The sequence below is a fragment of the Gorilla gorilla genome, chromosome 5 (genome assembly GCF_029281585.2).
Source record: "Gorilla gorilla gorilla isolate KB3781 chromosome 5, NHGRI_mGorGor1-v2.1_pri, whole genome shotgun sequence".
In the NCBI taxonomy this organism is placed as follows: Eukaryota; Metazoa; Chordata; class Mammalia; order Primates; family Hominidae; genus Gorilla; species Gorilla gorilla.
In genome coordinates this window covers 136523106-136539022 of record NC_073229.2, presented here as the reverse complement: position 1 = coordinate 136539022, position 15917 = coordinate 136523106, and the positions used below count along the sequence as shown (strand labels likewise).

General features: G+C 41.5%; 1 pseudogene; it reads left to right on the top strand.

Annotated features, from left to right (window-relative positions):
• Window positions 1-13387: 13387 nt before the first annotated feature.
• LOC115935024 (protein fem-1 homolog A-like) lies at window positions 13388-15392 on the top strand (annotated as a pseudogene).
• The last annotated feature ends 525 nt before the right edge of the window (window positions 15393-15917 follow it).

Genomic DNA, 15917 nt, shown 5'->3' with positions numbered 1-15917 from the left:
TGTGTTATTTACTTGAAATTTGCTGAAGGAGTAGATCTTAAGTGTCCTAACCACAAATACACCCCCAAAAAGGAGTACGCATGGTGATGAATGTGTTGATTAGTTTGTGGAAATCATTATACAATGTATAGGTATATCAAAGCATCACATTGTACACTCTGAGTATATATTTTTTAATTTCTTAACTACACCTCAATAAAGCCAGTGGAGAAAGAAAGAAAGCCTTCTAAAGAACAAAATGCCTTCTGAGTCCAAGGAGTGAATTAACTCTGGTGTTGATTAAAAACTGTAGTAGAGAATTCTTACAATTTGAGCAAAGCCTTCTTCTGGGGGTTGGCACCTTGAACCATTTCGGTTTTACTCCAGATATCTGCCAAGCCATCTTTGCCTCTCTGCCATGAGATAGTCTGGGACTGTCTTGCTTTTCCTGACTCTAGAGCTAATAATGGCTTTGTTCTAGAGAGCACACTCTGCTTTTAGTAAAAGCCCATGCAAAGAATCGTGATCTGGGGGCTACCTGCAGGTGATCTCATTCCAGCCAAGTACTGGCAACAGATGCTCTTCCATCCTGCAGGTTGCCTTTTTACTCTCTTCATATTGAAGTAGATAGAGTGTCAGCAGAGTAGAAAAAGTTGTTTTTGTTACTGAATAAGAATTTTTCAAAATCACAAGTTCATGCAAATGTTTTCTATTTAGCACTGTTTGTCACTGTCTCCTCTCTTCCTTTTCTAATTAAATCCCTCAGAAAAAGTACTATCTCTGCCCAACTTTCATTGTCTGGGTTTTTTTTATATGATACATATAAACTACTTTCTTCAAGTTGCTTCAAATGTTTTCTGCACATTTCTATAAAGTGTTATAGCAAATAATGAATGTTAATTTATTTGAGTCAATATGCTTAAATATTGAAGGTTTCTGGATTCACTATCTCTAATCTACTCATTATATATATAATGGATTTGAGAAAGTATTTCCAAAGCTATTTATCACCCAAGGTTTCATTTATTTGATAGGATCTGATCATGTGAAAGCATATTAATAAGAAATATTCATAGTATGTGATACAAAGACTCCATAAATTTAACTACTTAAATACTTACAGAATAATTTGGGATACAATCCATTCCTTGTAACAATAGTACCATTATTCAAATTAAAAAATATTACATATTTTTTAATTGTGCTACCAGGTTTAATTCATTGGATATCCATATGGAAAACAAAACGTATATCATTCTCAAACCATTAAAACACAGTCTAAGTAGACTGCAAATATAATTGTAACCATTAAAGCAATAAAAGTTTTTGAAGAAAATGTTGGAGGATGTTTTCATAGCAGACAAAGAGTTCCAAACAGAGCTATAATAAAGAAAAGATTATAAATTGGACTGCACCAAAACAAAACTCTGTTCATCAAAAGACATTATTGAGAATAAAAAGGCGACCCACATAATGTAATATATTTGCAATATATTTACCCAATATAGAATTTGCATCCAAAATATACCAAGAACTGCAAACTAATAAGAAAAAGACAACTTCTTGGAAAATGGAGAAAATGACTTAAGCACTTAAGGTACACAACGTGATTAGGCATCGTGACTATGCAAATTAAAAGCAAAACGCAAAGAAAGAAATACCCAGTGTTGGCAAGAATGTATAACAACCTAAACTCTCATATACTGATGGTGGGAGTGAAAATTGATGCAAACATACTGGAAAAACTATCTGGTAGTATTTACTAATGCTGAACATATGCCTGTCTTATGACCCTCTATACACAAAAGATGTGTATACATATGTTCACCAAAAGATACAAAATGAATGTTCATAGGAGCACTTTTTATAGTAGCCAAAAACTGGAATATACCCAAATGTCCATCAAGAATGAAAAATAAATTGTGGTACATTCAGATAATAGAATACTATGTAGTTCTACTCCCCATTGATACTATTCAGAAAGAGTATATACAACTATATACAACAATAAACATAAACCTCATAAACATAATCCCAAGTGAAGGAAGCCAGACACAAAAGAGCAAATACTGATTTCATTTACTTCAGGCTCTTGATTGTTTTTTGATCTGGCTGTTTACATGGGTGTGCTCATTTTGGAAAAAAAAAAAGCAAAAAAACACGTAACTTGTACTCTTCGCTGAATGTGTATTAGACTCAATTTAAACAACTAAAAATACTGTGCTACATGGACAGTGTCTATATTCGTAGCAGAATATTATGACACCTTGCTGTGTTAGATAACATCGTCTCTATCAATAAGAAGCTAGTGTGTGTGTTTATGTGTGTATTTGAGTCAAGAGTTGCCTTTGTGGCCGGGCGCAGTGGCTCCCGCCTGTAATCCCAGCACTTTGGGAGGCCGAGGCGGGCGCATCACGAGGTCAGGAGATCGAGACCATCCTGGCTAACACGGTGAAACCCCATCTCTACTAAAAATACAAAAAAATTAGCCGGGCGTGGCTGCGGGCGCCTGTAGTTCCAGCTACTCGGGAGGCTGAGGCAGGAGAAGGGCGTGAACCCGGGAGGCGGAGCTTGCAGTGAGCCGAGATCTCGCCACTGCACTCCAGAGCGAGACTCCTTCTCAAAAAAAAAAAAAAAGTTGCCTTTGTGGCTCCACAGCAGAGCCATTATCCTCAATTAAATTGCTAATTCAGGTGAATCAAATGTTTAAAGTACTTTTATCTGTTTTCCTTATATCTGCAGGGTTGAGAGGCTAATTGCTTTGGAAGGATAAGTTATTTTATTTTTTAACTCTGCTTTACTTATTCTTCAATTCAAATTGAGTTAATTTACAACTAAGAATTGAACGCCATTTTCTGATATGAGTTTACAAAATCAAATTTTCTTAAGTTTATAAGATTTTCAAATTTGAGAAATTTAACCCTGGCCTTAAATTTTTCACATCTGGGAGTTTTAGCTATGAGTTAGCTAGTCCTGTCCACAGGAGCTGAACAATTTCACCATTGGTCATTTTCTGTCAAGGTCTTCATACCATTGACCGCCTCCAGTCTATACACATGCCTGAACCTGCTCCCAAAATAAATAAAACTAAGTCACAAACCCTGATCATCACTACAGTTTCTGGAATTTTCTGAAAGCAAAGAAACATTTGACTCTGAGGAAAGTGAGGACCCCTGAGGAAATAAGGTGCACTGATGGTTCCAGGACCAACACTTGGTCATGATTCCCAACTCCCGAGCAGTCCTTGTTATCTAAACTCTATGAGTTAAATCACTTTCATAACCATTTCCTCATTGGTGTACTGGTGATAATAATTCTCGCTTTGCAACAGAACTATGAGAAGTTAAACTAAGTTGACAAACCATCTGGCCTTGAATAAATGCTCCACAATTAGTTCCTGTTATTTATCCATTTATCCATCTGGAGGCTTCTCAAGGCAGCAACCGTACATTGTTCATTTTATCCTCAATGACCAGCTAAATCCCTAGCAATTGTTAAGTGCTGGATAGTTAAAATGAATAAGTTAATAAGTTAAAGAATTCTTTTAAGAGGTACAATTCCTACAAGAGGTTTGTAAAACACACCAATCAACATTCTGTAGCTAGCTAGAGGTTTGTAAAATGTACCAACCAGTACTCTGTAAAAATGCTCCAATCAGTGCTCTGTAGCTAGCTAGAGGTTTGTAAAATGGACCAATCAGCACTCTGTAAAATGGACCAATCAGCAGGACATGGATGGGGACAAATAAGGGAATAAAAGCTAGCCACCCCAGCCAGCAGAGGCAACCCACTCGGGTCCCCTTCCACGCTGTGGAAGCTTTGTTCTTTTGCTCTTCACAGTAAATCTTGCTGCTGCTCATTCTTTGAGTCCGTGCCACCTTTAAGAGCTGTAACACTCACCACGAAGGTCTGCGGCTTCATTCTTGAAGTCAGTGAGACCATGAGCCCACCGGAAGGAACCAACTCTGGACACAGAAGGACCATTTCAGCAGAATCTGTATTAATATAAAACTACCAGAGGACTAGAGAAGGGATGCAAGTTTGCCACAGGTCGGGAGAATAGAGATGCATAATTTGTGGAGTAGCAAACCATCCATTCCTCCTCTTCTATCTTTCGGGATAGGGCCATTCTATCAATCCCCCTGCGCCAGCCGTGTGATACCGGAGATACCTAAGCCACTGGGCTCAAGATTTTCAATTATCTTTCGTGTAAAAATGCTGAACCTCTGTTCTCACACAGTGCCTGTTTCCCCAAGTGGGATGGTGGAAGCATAAAGAAATGGGCAGAAGAGTGGCCTTGGTGCAGAGAGAGAACCTAGTTGGATTGCGTTACCATTTGATGTGTAAACATCTGTGGATTTCCTACAGATGTTCGAGCAAACCCTGTAGCAGGTGGTAGGGATTCAGCCACTCATTGTACTGGCCCCTTCAAGAGAGCCACTTCTGGGTGAGGCAACCCTAGCAGCAACAAGATAATCTGGATAACTTGTCGTAGGGGCTACAGGTGAGAAAAACACAAGTTCAGTTGCTGATCCTTTACCAGGGCCTCTGAAGGGACTGCCTCTCCAAGGAGCCAAACATACAACCCACCACCCAGGACAGCCTGCTGCTCTGAGGAAACCGACAGTCCCATCTGGACTCATTGATGAACAATAGGAGGAAAAAACCTGCAGGATGTGTGAAACCTACCTCCCTCATTTTCCTTCTCCTCTCAACACCAGGAGGGCAAGTGCAGGAAAGGTGAGTGAGAGAATAACTATACCAATGTCCACAGTTCCCATCTGGTAGAGTTTTAAGTCCACCTGTATTCATGGGAAGAGGAACAGAGGATGCACAAGGTTAGGTCTAATATTTGAAATTCACCTCTCTTAATAACTAAAAGTGTTTGAAAGATTACAGAAATGACTTGAGTTGTCATTAAGGGAGCCAAAGACCCCACAGGAAAACAAGGTTTGATGCAGTATAACAGTAGCACTAAAATAATAAAATAAAAAATAATGGTATTAAATCCAAAACAAGCCCATGTGGATTGCTGATCATTTATGTAACCATTTTGTAACTTTCAGTCACCTTTCTAGCCTGCAGTTTTTGGACTCATGCAAATAAGACAGCTTTGTGGCAGGATCTTAGGAAATTTTATATCACATGGTGAGCTTCACACCACGCAGTTAGAATAATTCATATGCAGCACAAACCTGAACCAAGATGATTATATCATTTATACTTCTCCAAATTCCTTCTGTCCTTGTGTGCTCTCGGACCCATCCCAGCCCTTTCTCTAATCTCTTCTGTAGTGGCCTGGGCTGATCCCTGCAAATTCCATTTCCTACTGCCTTGTAGTTGGGTTCAGGCAGTGGGAACACTGGCAGAATATTTGAGGGTGAAAAAAGAAGAGGCCAGGGCATTTCTTCACCTACCTCTCTGTTTTGGAGGCATCCTCAGAAGTGGCTGGACGTCCTCCAGGACTTCCAGATTCCTCTGGACAGCCTCTCCTTCTGTGCTCCCAGCCCCTCTAGACTCTGGCCACACTACCTCCCTTTTCCCCCTTTCCTCCATTCTAAAGCTGGTAGGAAATTCCTGCTGTGGATAATAATGGGAATGCCTCTTTTTTCCCTTCCTGCCATTTTGGATCTTGCATCACTGCTGTAGTTTCCCATATTGGATGCCTTCTATTGAACTAGTTGGCATGAGCTGTTTTCCTGAATGAGCACTGACAAATATTCTCTCTTAATCCCATCCATCATCTACCACTGTGTGGTGACACTCAGATGAATGCTAAATACACACATCTCATTTCAAGATATGCCATATTTATTCATTAATCTTTAACCTATTGTATTAAAGACAGTGAGAAATACATTGTCTATTACCAAGCTCAAGTTTTCAAAAAAGTGATAGCCATCAAGAGTAAAAGGGAATATCAAAGTAAGTTTCTCAATCATTGGGGAAAATGGGCATAACACTGAACTCCCCATGGTTCAAGAATGGACTTGTTCAGGGAGTCAGTGTATTCTTCCATATTAGAGCACAAACCCCTGGAAAATAGGCCACAAAACCAGTTAAATTTTGATTGGAAAAGGAATTGGATTTCTTTCACTACTTAATTCTAGGTGCTGGATATACAGCTACGCATGAAACAAACAAAATCCCTGACCTCCTGGAGTTTAGTCTCAAAGAAGAAACACTAAAAAAGTAAACAGATCAACAATATTATTTCAGCAAATTGCAAGTGCTATAAAGAAAGATGAAGTAGGAAAAGGGAAGGGTAGTGGCTGGGAAAGGAGTTTTATTGATGGTTTCATAGAAGGCTCCTGAGAGGTGACAAGATAGCAGAGTCTGACTGATTAGAGAAAGTCAGGAGGACAAGAAGAAGAGCATCCCCAGCAGAGGAAGGAGCAGGAATGGAAGCCCTGCTGCAAGAATGCAGAGTGGGGCTGAGGAGTTCTGCCCTGGCTCCAGCACATGCCCTGAAGAGCCTGCATTTTGTAATGCATTCAGATTTGTATACCAGTGCAATTGTATTTCAGTCATTGTTGGCCCACCTCCCAATTTTTCCAAAACACATGCAGACTTCTCAGAAATAACTATCACTGAACTTTTCTCAATAAATTCATTTATAAATGGTTGCACACCTCCACATTATTGACCTCAGGTCAGCTGGTGTTTCTCTCAGTGATAATCCCTAGACCAGTTGCTTCCAAGTCACCTGGGGTTGGGGTTCTTGTTTAAAATGATGCCTTCTCATCCCCCTCTCAGAACTACTGAATCCGAGCCCCTGGGCTTGATGCCTACACATCTGTGACAGTCTTTCCACATAACATTTAAGCTCACTAAGTCTGGGAGTCACTGGGCTGTATACCTCCATGCCTCCATTCCACAAAATTTAGCATTACATGGTTAGTGAAGCTGCAGCTTGCCAGCAAGTATATACAATTTCTCAGTTTAAATTCACCCCCTCCACCAAAAAAGAGTCCTTTAAAAGAAAAGCAATCAGTCAGTATGGAAATGTCCAAACAAAACCAAAATGCATAATTTAATTTGTGATTCTGATTTCAAAGGGCCAGTTTATTTAATTCCATTTGGAACTTTACCAACACTACTAGGTATCCCCCTGTGTGTGTTTCTCCCTCTCACCCTAGAGAAGATTTGAGCCAACTTTTACTGTGGTCTAGCAAGATTTTCACTTCTGTCTCTGGGGCAACTGGTGAGCTTCTACGTACCTTTGATTGAAAAGAATCTCTGGCTATCTCGATTTCTGAGCACACTTCCTCTTTAGTGCCCTTTCCCAGTGAATTCCTGGCAAAGTCACAGAAAATCACTTTCAGGCTAACATTTCTTTAAAAGTTATTACATCTAATTTATATAAAGTACTTGATTGTTTAAAAATACTATATAATTATATGTTTAACCTTATAGCATAGAGTTCTGTTTAATCTTACATTTTGCTTTAAGAGAAAACCAAATAAATTGCAAAGTATATATAGTCAAAAACTTTTCTAATAAATCAAATTCACAAAGATTCTTGTTTGGAGGTTTGGAGCAAGTAACCATGATTTCAAAAATAAAAAATTGCTGGCAAGCCCATCAGAAATGTCACACAAGAACAAAGTAAAAAGGCCCTTACTAGTTTCAAAATATAAATAAACATCCATTGCAAATCAAACAATTCAAATTATATATATGGGGTTTATTATTTCTAACAATTGATACTATTTTTATTACCTTCAGAGCACACTTTTAACCTAGTTCATATATATTACATCTGTCTGAATTTTAAAAAAATTGATACTTGGACATTGTCAAAAGAAACATTACTTCAAAAAATTAAAAAATAGAAAAGAATAATCTCTGCTAGTAATGGCTTTTAGGATATTAGGTAACCATACTGCCACTTTTATCCATCACACTTTCTATCTCATTCCATGGAAATATTGCCATTCCACAGTCTTCCCAAAGTTAATTGACTGGGGTCGGTGAAGACAAAATCGTAGGATTTCAAGAGCAAAATTTCTTCCTGCTTTTCACAACTTAGCCAATTCTCTGTATGCCAAGTGACTTTAGTCTAATAAGAATTAAAATAATTTTTCTAATTTCACGATCACAGGTTTTTTTTACGTTTTTATATTTCCATGTCATGATACCCAGATGCTCTGATTTTCTTTTCTGTGAGAGAGTGTCTCTCCAAATTCCCTGCAAAACTTTGCCCTATTCTTCCTACACTCTGCAAAGGGCAGTAGAGTGAAGCAGCAAGGACTCTACTACATTCTACATACACACTCCCCTCTTCCAACCATTGTTGTCTTCTGGTCCTGTGGTTAGTCCTTCATACTCCTCATGTTACCACAAAGACGGCAACCAGTAAGCTACAGACTAAAGGGTGCCAAGGATGTGTAACGTTACTTCCCATTAACTGACCCAAATGCAACCTGTTTTGCACAGTGGTCTATGCTAGTCCTTAAAATGTTCACTAGAGGGTGCACTATTTCTTTCCAAATTATTGAAGATGACTCCTAAATAGTAATATTAAAGTCAATCTATTCAAATGCTCCACTATATTAAGTCCTCAACATTAGATTTCAAGAAAAATAATAGCCAGAAAAGTCATATTTAGTGGGTCTAGTGGACAAAAATGGAAGTAGCAACAACTATCTACCATTAGTCCAGTGGCAGAATAATTTCTTCATCTGGAATTCTCAACCTTAGGATGAATGTGGCTGGCACCATATGCACTATGGTCTGTGCTTTCTGCACACACACACACACACACACACACACACATGCACACACACACTCCCCACTACAACCAAGCTTCTTGGAGAAAAGATGGAGGGGAAGAGATGCACCTCAGGATAGTAACCAGACAGAATAGCTATGACATGCTATGCAAAACCCTGTTTGACCAAAGAAGCTTGGCCCTTTTTATAGTAGCGCTTGTCTCTTTGCTGCTATATCAGAGGAGGGTAGTTGTTCCCATGAGCTTGTTAACTCAAAGCAGGCTTCCTTGTCAATGAAGAATCAGTAGGGGAAGCTGTTAACCGTCAGGTTATGGCCAACCCAACAGTGGAGGCTTTAACATCAGATCAGAGTTACCTGTTACCCCATGCAAACTTTCATAAGGAGAGTGGGAAGGGGCAAATCCAAAGCTGGACATCTGAGATTACTGATATTCATTATCAAGTAAATGAACAAAAACTTTTTCCCAAAAGCAATTTTAGTATAATCCTCACAATATCCTCATTCCATATATTATATTTTCTTCAGCTGAAAATGCATGCTTGTGTTTAATACAATTGTCTTTCCATAGCCTCTTAGCACGTGCCAAGACACCTGTTTTTTTTGTTGTTGTATTTTGTGTGAGATATATATATATAAAACCAAGGCTCCTGTTTAAATTCAACCTGTTTCACATTGTGGTAATAGTTGACTTTCATTTGTCGCCACTTATTCATTTTTATAAGGCTGACCTCTTTTCACCTCTTAACACTACCCCAGAAATTTCTGAAAGTATCATCATCACTCCCATTCAGCTAAGATGTTCCAGATCTATCTTGCTCTTCCTGCCCAAGTTAAGCAGTCGCTCCCCTCAAGGGAGAACTGGTTCATTTCGGGGAATGATGATACATAGTCCTGAAATCTGGGTGCTTGTCTGCATTTTATATCATTCTACACCACCGCTGGCAATAAAGTGCCTCATATTAGAAGCCATGTGTTTTTAGTAACATAAGAGCAGACTTTCAAATTCAGTCCTTCAGCTATCAATGTGGAGTAACTGGTGCTCACCAGGATTGGGTCATGATGGTGAGTGTTTATTGCAAAGCATGTTAACCTCCAGGGCATATTGACGTCACTGCTCTCCTGGGTGGCAGCAAAGTGGGTTGAAATTCAGAAAATGGTTCCCCTAACATGGCACAAGTCCATAATATGACCACAGCTACACATAGCTAAATGCAGACTTATTTTTTGTTGATTTTTTTTTACATTATCAAGTACAGCATTAAAAAAAAATTATTAACACACTCTGGCAAAATGGGCCTTGGCTGTTAGTCTCTGTTAACAAAGATATTCAATAAGGTGAAGTCCATTAGATTCACTGTTCTTGCTAATACTGCCCTATGAAAAGTAATACACATTCTCTACAGATGACCAACGTATGGAGGGGTCCTGTGTTTGCTTTGACTTTCCTTTGCCCTAAGTAAGCACTTTTATTGAAGCTCTCTTAATCTTTCTCCACCTGTTATACATCAGTGATGAATGTAGTAACTAACCTTATTTCACCTATGGCTTACAGACAAACCCTTTTCTTTCAAAAAGAAAATATCTTTTTTAAGCTGTTTTGAGATTATTTCTCTTACTTCATCCCAAAGAGTCTATTTTGGAAGGTGGTCTCAAGTTATTAGCTATTCTAAAATAGAACATTCTTAGCATTTTAACCAAACAAGGTCATGACTGGAAAAGCTGCTACTTTCTGACAAGGGTCTACAGACGTCAGAATTAATTGGCACATTTTCAGTGGGGTAAATTGAAAACTTTAATCAGGGACTGAAAGTTCGACCATTTCCAATAGCAGAACGGTCAAAGGGGAAAAGAGGTGTGCTCTTCATAAGTCTCTTAACTGAATTATTCATGATGGAAGAAGATATTACACTCTTATAAAAGTTTCCTTATGAACTTCATTTAGAATTATTTCCCTTAATCTATTTGGATCTTCAGGGGGAGTCCTGCCTAGGGTGAATATTGACTTCAGTGCCTATAAAATTTCTGAATGGCTCTGTCTTTGGGGTTCTCAGCCCAGGCAACTTAACAGCATAGCAACAGCTTTTAGGATAAATGAATTCACTCCATTAGGCTTATGAAACTGGTCCACGCCCATGAGGTCACCTACTCCTGAAACCCCCTCTGGAACAAAGTTTTCATGCCTCTGTAGAGCAGGGGCCTTAGTACAAATGCTTACAGAAACCAGAGACCAATAAACTTGTCTTCCATTGACTGGTGATAGACAACGGGGAGGGGAGCTGCAAAGCCTTGCTCCACATCTGTCTCACCTCCTGGCTTCCACCATACCGGATCTTACGTGGTCAAATCTTCCTATTTCTCAAGAGAAGCTGGTGGATTTATAAGCTTGTTTATTGTAGGCATGTCAGATGGGTAGAATGGGATTAATGGGATTAATCATGCCATCAATTCATGACACATTATCTTTGTTTCTTATCTTATTTTTATCTCCATCTTATACAATCCAATTTCTCTTCCCCTCCACAGGCTCCTAACCTAAACTATTTCATATTCGTACCTTCAACCTCCAATATTTTTATTTGTACCTTCAACCTCCAATATATATATTTATATATCTGTGAATGTCTTTAAAATATGAACATTAATATTTGTGTACATGTAATTTACATAAATAGTGCTAGACTACAAAAATTATGTTTTCGAGATCTGTTCATGTGGCTAAATATCTACTTTGTTCATTTCTTGTGACTGCTGTATAATCTAAATTTAGCCTAATTATCCCCTGGTTCTTTGCTAGCACAAATAATGCTGAGATAAACATCCTCTTAAATATCTCTGGTGCATGCTTGTGAGAATTTCTATAGTGTTTAGGGTCTACAGAGTAATGAATCAATTCCACTAAGTACTGCTTTATAGCTTTCTAAGGTGACCATACCAGTCCATAGCTCCCAGCAGTACACAAGGTTTCCCATCTCTCCATAGTCCCACCAGCATTTGATATGCAATGTTCTAATTTTTTGCACTTCAGTAAGCAGTATCTCAGAGTTTTAAGTTATATTTTGTTGATTAAAATGAAGTTAAACAACTCATTTTTGCATGTCATTTGTCAGCCATTAGGGTATGTCTTAATCATAATCCTTGACTTTTTATGTTGTTTTTTTCTTGCTTATTTACAAAAACTTATTTTATTATTCTAAATATTAATTCGTTCTTGGTGATAAATATATTATAGATCTTCTCTCAAACTGTCACTTATCCTAAGTTTTGTTTTCATTTTCTCCAAATGAAACCCCATTCCTAAATTTTGTTTGTGGTGTTTTTGATTGTCCTTTATTAAGTACTGACTAGAAAGCTAAAATGCCACCTTTCCAGACTCTAGAAGTTAGGGTAGCCAGGTAACAGTTCATTTTGATGTAATGAAATATATTAATTTTTCTCTTTATAGTTTATACTTGAAGGATTTATTATTTATTTATGGTCCAAGGTCACTCTATCTGATGGATTTATTTTAGAATCTTTCTACATGCCCAATCACAAAGAAAAATTTCTGAATTTTCTTCTATTAGCTTTACAGTTTTAGCTTTCAAATTTAATTTTTTAAATCTACCTGCTTATCTAACTTAATTTTTCCTCCTATTCCCTTTATATTTTGTCCAAGTCTCCCAACACTTTATTAAGTAACTCATTCATTTTCCAAAGATCAAATTCTAAGTGTATTTATGTGTATTTTTTTCATTTCTATTTCTTTGAATAATAAATTAAACTCAGATAATTTTTTGCCCCCTTACTACTCCTCATTTTCTAAATTAGCTTAGCTATTTATACACATTCATTCATCTATGTTCATCTGGAAATCAGCTAGTGAAGATGCAAACGCAAAAAAAAAAAGTTTACTGGGATTTTAATTCAACTGCCTTAAATATTTAAAATATTAAATTATCCCATCCGTGAACATGATTTACCTCCAAATTTGTATGTTTCTTTTATACACTTTACTTATATAAGTATGATGCACTTAAAGGTAATTCCCAGATAAGTTACAGATTTTGTAACTGGACATTGGGATTAATACTCAAAAGCATTTGAAATCACTTTTTCCCCTCCTTCCACAATGGAGGCCAGTTCTGGCCAAAGAGAGAAGGTCCCTGTAAACGGGGTTTCTTCCTCACCTCACATCCTCAAAAGCAAAGCTCGATAAGAAGGAACCCACTGAAATCCACCGGACATTGAAGTGTTTTTATCAGTAATCTTTGTAACTGACACACTCAGCAAAATCCTGACACTGAGATCTCTTCAACCCAGCTTCTTCAGCCAAAGACTCTCAAGGGAAAGAAGTGAAGGGGAAAATGTATAACTACATCAGCCAACAGCAATGTTTGTATCTTACTTGGATTTCAGTTCAAACGTACACACTGGATAAACAATGTGTAAGACAATTTAGGAAATGTGAACAATGGCCGGTTGATATTATTAAAAAACTATATTTTTAGATGTGATCATGATATTTTGGTTATTTTTAAAGGATTTGGTTCTCTAAGAGATATATACAGTAAATATGTATAGACGAAATGATACGGGAACCCCTCAGGTGGCGGCGGGGGAGACGGTGAAGGCTGCCGCCCGCCAGCCCATCCGGGCTCTAATCCGCTGTCTCCGTGTCCCGCGGCGCCCAGACTATGTACCTCCGCACCGCGGTGTACGACGCCGCCCGCAACGGTAGCTGCAGCTGCTCTAGAAGGTGTTCACCTGCCGGAGCCCGGAGGAGCTGGACAAGCTGACAGGCGAGGTGGCCAGCGCGGGGGACGCCGCTGCTCATCCACCTGCTCTACTTGTTGGAGAAAGTGGAGTGCACCCCCAGCACGCTCCGGCCACCTGGACGCAGTAGGATAGCCGGTGAACCGGTGCGGCGCGAGGGTGGAGGCTGACGGCTAGGGACCCTTCGGTGGCGAGACCATCGAGGGCTCGCCGCCGCTGTGGGCCGCCTCTGCCGCCGGCCACCTGGACGTGGTGCGGAGCCTGCTGCCTCACAGGGCCTCGGCGAACCGCACCAGGCGCACCAACTCCACGCCCCTGAGCGCCGCCTGCTTCCATGGCCACTGGCGAGAACCAGACCTACCCGGAGGTGGCCAACCGGCACGGCCACATGTGCCTCATGATCTTGTGCTACAAGGGCCACCGAGAGATCGCCCGCTACCTGCTGGAGCAGGGCGCCCAGGTGAACCGGCGCAGCGCCAGTGGCAACACGGCCCTACACTACTGAGCCGAGTCTGGCAGCCTGGAGAGCCTGCAGCTGCTGCTGGGGTGCCAGACCCGCATGGGATTGCCTTCGCAGGACTCCGCTGCTGCTGCCAGCGTGACGGGCCACACTAGCATAGTGGAGTACCTCATCCAGGAGCAGCCCAGCCAGGAGCAGGACGCCGGGAGAGAGGCTCAGCCAGGGCTACCTCAAGAAGGCCCTCCACCAGCCGGGGGTGCACGCAGCCTCAGGGACTCCATGCTGCAGCTCCTCCGCGGAGGAACCACTGAACGGGGAATCTTATGAATGCTGTCCCACCAGCCCGGAAGCTGCCTTGGAAGCCTTGGAATTTCTGGGAGCCACGTGTGTGGAAAAGAAGCGAGATCTGCTTGGGATCCTTAAACACTGGAGACGAGCCATGGAGTCACCTGCCCAAACCAGAACCCCAGAAGCTGGTCTTGGCCTATGGCTATTCCAGGGAGATCCACACCACCGAAGACTTGGAAGCTCTGATAAACCACCCAGATGAGATGCGCATACAGACCCTGTTGATCTGTTAGCGAATCCTCTGCGCCTCTCACCCTGACACTTCCTGTTACATCCGTTACTGGGGCGCGGTGTAGGCGGCCTGCGGCAATTTCCAGCGCTGCATCCACTTGCGGAAGTGGGACCTGGCCATGCAGCAGGTCAGCCAGCCTCTGAGCCCCATGACCGCCAGCAGCTTCCTCTCCTTCGCGGAACTCTTTCCTTGCGTGCTGCAGGACCGGGCGGCCAAAAGCAGCTTGGGCATACAAATTGGCTTTGCAGACCTCATAGGTGTTCTCTCGAAAGGGGTCTGGCAAATGGAACGTTTCCAGGACCCAAGGAGCTGCCGCTGCCCAAGGAGCCTGAAGATGCGGCCCAGTTCACCAAGGCGCTGGACATCATCCTCTACCTTCTGTATCTGTTGGAAGAAGTGGAGTGCACCCCTAGCCAGGAGCACCTGAAGCACCAGACCATCTACCACCTGCTCAAGTGTGCGCCCAGGGGCAAGAACAGCTTCACCCCTCTGCACATGGCTGTGGGCAAGGATACCACAAATGTGGACCACAAATGGAGGCAGATTCACCTCCCTGCACGCGGTCAAAGTGCTGCTCAACTGCGGGCCTACCCAGACAGCAGGTACTTTGACAACAACACCCGGCTACACGTGGCAGCCCAGAATAACTAACTGCCCGGCAATCATGAACTCCCTGATCCAAGCAGGGGCCCACACAGACGCTACCAACACCTTCAGGAAGATGGCCTATGAGCTGCTGGAGGACAAGCTGCTGGCCAGGGGCACCACGCAGCCCTTCAACTACATGACCCTGCAATGCCTTGCAGCCCGGGCCCTGGACAAGAACAAGATGCCCTACAAGGGCTTCGTCCCAGAAGAGCTGGAGGCTTTCATCCAACTGCACTGACCTTCCTAGAGCATTTGCACCCTCGCCTCTCCCCTCTCCTGCTGAGGGGAGAAATCATGAGGGCATATAGCAGATGCCGGTTCTTGCCTCCTTCAGGCACAAATCAGGAGAAGGGCTCTTCTGCCTCCCACCCCCTTTACCTGCAAACAGAGGGGAAGAGGAGTTAGTGAGCCTTTGGTGCTAGAAGACTTCAGGGTTCTGTGCTGGGAGGACTGTCTTTCTCTAGGAGCCCACTCGCTCATCCTGAGTTGGGAAAAGAAGCAAAAACTTCACATCCTTTCTTCCTGGGTTTTGGAGGCCTTTGCCTTGTTACCTAGAGGCAAAGGGACTGAAGCCATTGCCTTCCTTCCTGCTAGAAACACAGGAAGAAGTTGAGAATTGGTTTGCCTTCCCTTGCCCTTGATGTGGCTGGATAGCTCCAGCTACTGAATACAGCGTTAGGACTAGGGGCTCCCAAGGTTAGAGTTTGAAAGTCAAGGAGAAAGCCCACCTCTCATTTCTTCCAGCATGATCACGCCCTGCTCC